Genomic DNA, 5315 nt, shown 5'->3' with positions numbered 1-5315 from the left:
TATTACGTGGTGAACTAAAAACATGTTCCCAAGTGAAGCACTTTTTGGTGCTTCTAGGGCACACTGTTCATTAAATGATCATTTAAGTATTCTAACACATAAGTTGGAGATGAGAAAAGAAATTATTGTTTTTATAGGATCCATCAAGAATGATATTACTCAAAATTTAACATCTACTTTTTTCTTAGTCTTGTTCATAAACCTTTTAAAACATAAATGTTAACTGTACTGTAGTTGTTTTGATTGAATATAATTAACACTTTCATCAATTATTATTATTTTTTTTCTGCAAGTACTTATTGAGCATTCACTGTGTCCCAGGTCCTGTTCTGGGTGCAGTCACTGTCCTCTAGTTGCTCCAGGAAAGAAGGAAGAAACTAAGAGCAATGCAACAAGATTATGGCCATTATAGAGGCAACAACATGTTGAGAGAATCAAAGGGTGGGTGAGACCAATTGTGACTGGGGAAAGTCACATTGGCAGAGACAAACATTTAAGAAGCATCTTAGAAGATGAGTGGGCATTCATCCATTCAAGTAAAGGAGAAGGCAAACACATGAAAGAGGAAAACATGGCCTATGAAAAATGATGATGAATGATTTTAGGGGAGTATAGGGTGGGGAAGAAGGCTATAGACATGGAAGATCAAGCAAGACATTCAAGCTATATAGGATTGAGTGGATTCTCATGGGTTTTATTCCAAAGGGTTTGGATGATGTCTTATAGGTAACAGGGGACCAGAGTAATATCTAAGCAGAGTGATTAGCTTTTAAGGAAATAACTCATGAGATATGGAGGATGGGAAGTAGGGGCAGGGGAAAGAGTAGAGAGGGGCAAGGTCAGTAAGTGGTGACAAAAAGATCAATCCACCAGTAGGGAGGCTGTTTATTGTATTAGCTTTGAACAGAAATCTAAAAATCACATTCATGCTTTGGCGTCTGCTGCAGGAGAAAACATTTGCTCAGAGCAATAAAATGGGCTTTCAGTTCTAACTCAGTTACTTTGTCCTTTATATTTTTCTTTCAATTTTGATGGAACATCTGTGGACTTTGCCTGATTGTGGTATAATTATAAGAAGTATTAACTTAGAGATCACAGTAAGATAAAGTAGAATTCAACATAAAGCATTTAACAGGAAAAATAATCTGTTACTGTTAAGAGGAGAGTTCAAGTAAGATAAAACTGTTTGGAAAATTTATGAGCCAAATGATATTTCATTGACATATATAAAGAAAAAATGATTGGAAACACTAGGACAAATTGACACAAATACAATAGTAAATTGGAGATTTTAGAACATTTCTACTTCTCAGAAAAAATAAGTTAAGCAAACAATAAATAAAAACTCAAGGTAGAAACTTCTCTAGTCAAAGTTACCAGTGGCTTCTACGCTGCAAAATCCAGTAGTCAATTTCAATGTTTAATTTACCTGATTTCTCTAGGGAGAACTTGACACAATTGATCACTCCCCTTTCCTTGAAGTATTTTTCTACTTGGCTTCTGGATTTTCCTCCAACCTTATTGGCTGAATCTCCTCAATCTTCTTCACTGCATTTTCTGCAATTCTTTGACCACTAAATGTTGCAGTGTCCCAGAGCTGCTCTTCCTGAATCTAAACTTACCTCTAGGTGATCTCATATAGACTTGATGCAGTAATACCATCTAGATGTTGAAAACACGTATTTATATCTCCAGCCTGGATTTTTTTCCCTTTAATTTCCAGGCTCTCGGGTCAGCTTCCTCCCTGACGTCTCCATGTTGATAATGCAGAGACAATCCAAACTTAGCACCTTTTAAACTGAACTCCACCCCATCCCAAATTTGTGTCTCCCTCTGTCTTGTTCTTCCTTCTGCTTACTCAAGCCAGAAACCTTAGAGTCATCTATGGTTCCTCTCTTTCATATCACCCCTACATTCAATCTATGAGCAAAACCTGTTGGCTCTACCTTCAGTGTACATCCAGAATTTGACTCTTTCCCAATACCACTAGTACAAGCCACAATCATACAACATAGGGATTATTGCAATAGCTTAACTGGTCTCCTTACAGGTACCCTTGCCTCACTCCCTGCTCTAGGCTCAACACAGTAATTGAGACACTCAATTACTTTCCGATAGCTTTCCGCCCCTTTCTCTTTCTTCTTTTCCACTGGGTCTCTTTGCTTAGGCACAGTGGCCTCCTTGATGTTCTTCAAGTTACCAATTAATTTCCTGCTCAGAGTTTTGCCTTTGCAATTCTTCTTGCTTGGAAATTGTGCCCTCAGATATGTGTGGGGCTCACTCCATCACCTCCTCAGGCTTCTACTTGTTATCACTTGCTAAATGAAAAGTCTTCCTTGACTGTCTTATTTTATTTTATTTTTAAAATTTATTTATTTATTTATGGCTGTGTTGGGTCTTCGTTTCTATGCGAGGGCTTTCTCTAGTTGCGGCGAGCAGGGGCCACTCTTCATCGCGGTGCGCGGGCCTCTCACTGTCGCGGCCTCTCTTGTTGCGAAGGACAGGCTCCAGACGCGCAGGCTCAGTAGTTGTGGCTCACGGGCCCAGTTGCTCCGTGGCATGTGGGATCCTCCCAGACTTGGGCTCGAACCCGCGTCCCCTGCACCGGCAGGCAGACTTTCAACCACTGCGCCACCGGGGAAGCCCCGACTGTCCTATTTTAAATCGTACACCTATTCTTATCCCCCCACCAGTTATCACCATCTCTTATATAGTAGATTTTGTTTATTTTCTGTCTACCTCCACTACTGTAAAACCCATGAGGAGAGGGATTTTTTTTCTGTTTTGTTCACTTCTGTTATCCTCAACATAAGAACAGTGTCTGGAACATAATAGGCATTATATGAATATTTGACGGATAAGTAAATGAATACACATGCCACAGGTTGTGTTTTATTATAAGCTGGTGATCTAGAGGGGTTGTTAGCTTCATCTTCTAAAAGCCATACTGGGGAGAAGAAGCATGGGTCTGAGAAATTAACATCAAAAACGTAAGAAACCACTGAGGAGGTTCAAGACTTCAGGTTTGGGGGGTGTGTGTGTGTGTGTGTGTGTGTGTGTGTGTGTGTGTGTGTGTAATGAGTATGTGTTGGTGTCTTGTGGTCTTGTGGCTACTGTAACAAACTACTGCAAACTTGGTTGCTTAAAACAACAGTTTTCTCTCTCTTTCACAGTTCTGGAGGCCAGCTGTCTGAAATCTACCAGGGTATTGCTCCCCTTGGGGCTCTAGCGGAGAGTCCATTCCCTGCCTCTTCCAGCTTCTGGTGGCTGTCCCAGCATTCCTGGGCCTGGAGCTGCTTTACTCTGGTCTCTGCTTCCATATTCACATCATCTTCTCTCTGTGTGTCTGCATCTTCTCCTCCCTCTTCTCTGTCTCAAATCTCCCCCTGCCCTTCTCTTAAATCCATTTGTCATTGGATTAAGGGCCCGCCTGGATAATCCTCATCTCAAGATCCTTAATTACATCTGCAAAACCTAAAAAGCCTGGTGTCTACAGGATAGTATTAGGACAGGACTAAACTCCTGCTGCGGTAACAAACTGTTGAAAGCAGGTGAATATAGACCAGCCACTCTTGAAAATTACTCTTCCAACCTCTCCCTTGCCATGCCCTACTGCCCCCAGACTGGTAGATTACCATAGAAAGAATTTGTCTCCTCCCAATGATGCTACTTTCGAAGAGTTAAGGGAGAGTCCAGAGAATTGCTTGATGGTATAATATTAAATTGGTAATACATAATAGTAAGATATCTGGAAATCCCCAAGTATTCATGAACTAAATAACACACTTCTAAAGAACTCATGAATCAAAGGAGAAATTAAAAGGACACTTAAAAAATATTTTAAATTGAATTAAAATGAAAACACAGCATGTCAGAATTTGTGGGATACCATTAAAACAGTACTTAAAGAAAATTTATAGCACCAAAGTCGCTCTGTTTTATAATTTATAACACTCTGTTATCTTCACTTAACATAGATTAGAAAAGAAGGAAGTTCTCAAAACAATGAACTCAGCTTTCACCTTAAGGGGAAAAGAGCAAATTAAAACAAAGCAAGCTAAAGAAAGGAACTAATAGAAATTAATAAAATAGAAAAGAGAAAAAACATAGATAAAAGTCAATGAAACCAAATCCTGGTTCTTTGAGAAGATCAATACTATTGATAAACCTCTAGCTGGATTTTAGGGAAAGAAAGAGAAAAAACCAAATTATTAGTATCAGGAATGAGAGAGGTGACATCATCTCAGATATCAAAATGATAAGGGAATATTTTGAAAAATATTTTGCCAATAAATTTGACAACTTAGATGAAATGGGCAAATGCCTTGAAAGACACAAACTACCAAAGCTCATTCAAGAAAAAAAATAGATAATCTGATGATTTCTATATCCATTAAAGAAATGGAACATTTAGTTAAGATCATTACCATAAAGAAAACTCCAGAAAACTGGTGAATTCTACTAAATAAACATTTAAGGAAGAAATCATACTAACTCTACACAAATTCTTCCAAAAACTTGAAGAGAAGGGAATATTGTCCAGTTCATTCTGTGAGGCCAGCATTACCCTGATACCCTCTTTCTGCCATGTGAGGACACGACCAGAAATTGGCAGTCTGCAACCCAGAGGAGGGCTCTCACCAGAACCTGACCAGGCTGGCACCCTGATCTCAGACCCTTGGCCCCCAGAACTGTGAACAATGAATTTCTGTTGTTGATAAGCTCCCCACTTAATGGCATTTTGTTATAACAGCCTGAACTGACTTAGACACTATTCCTTCTGTTCTGTTCTCCCTTTCTTCTATAGATAACAGCTTATCTCAATTCTTGGTTATCCATTCTCCCCTTTATTTTTAACAGCTAAGCAAATATATATATATATTTCTATTGCACCATTCTACGTATATTACACAAGGGGTTACATACTTACATATATTGTTCTATACCTTTTTACACTTAAAAATGCAATCTTGGTGATTAGTCCATATTATGCACAAGTTTTTCCCTCAATTTTTTTTTAACAGTTTCACAGAATTTCTTTGTGTGATTATGTTATAGCTTATTAATTGACCTTTTATTGACATTTGGATCATTTCTAATCCTTTGCTATTGCAAATAATGCCACAATGAATAACCTAGTGCTTAATCATTTAGTAATATTGGTAGTGTATTTTTAGCATAGGTACCTATTAGAAATTTGTTGGCTCGAAAGACAAATACATAATTTTTTTAGATATTGCCAAATTCTCCTCAGTAGGTATTACAACACCATTTTGCATTCCCACCAGCAGTGGATGAGAGGACGTATTTCCCAC

The sequence above is a fragment of the Lagenorhynchus albirostris genome, chromosome 4 (genome assembly GCF_949774975.1).
Source record: "Lagenorhynchus albirostris chromosome 4, mLagAlb1.1, whole genome shotgun sequence".
NCBI lineage: Eukaryota > Metazoa > Chordata > Mammalia > Artiodactyla > Delphinidae > Lagenorhynchus > Lagenorhynchus albirostris.
The sequence above is the reverse complement of the archived record's forward strand: the minus strand, read 5'-3'. Positions refer to the sequence as shown.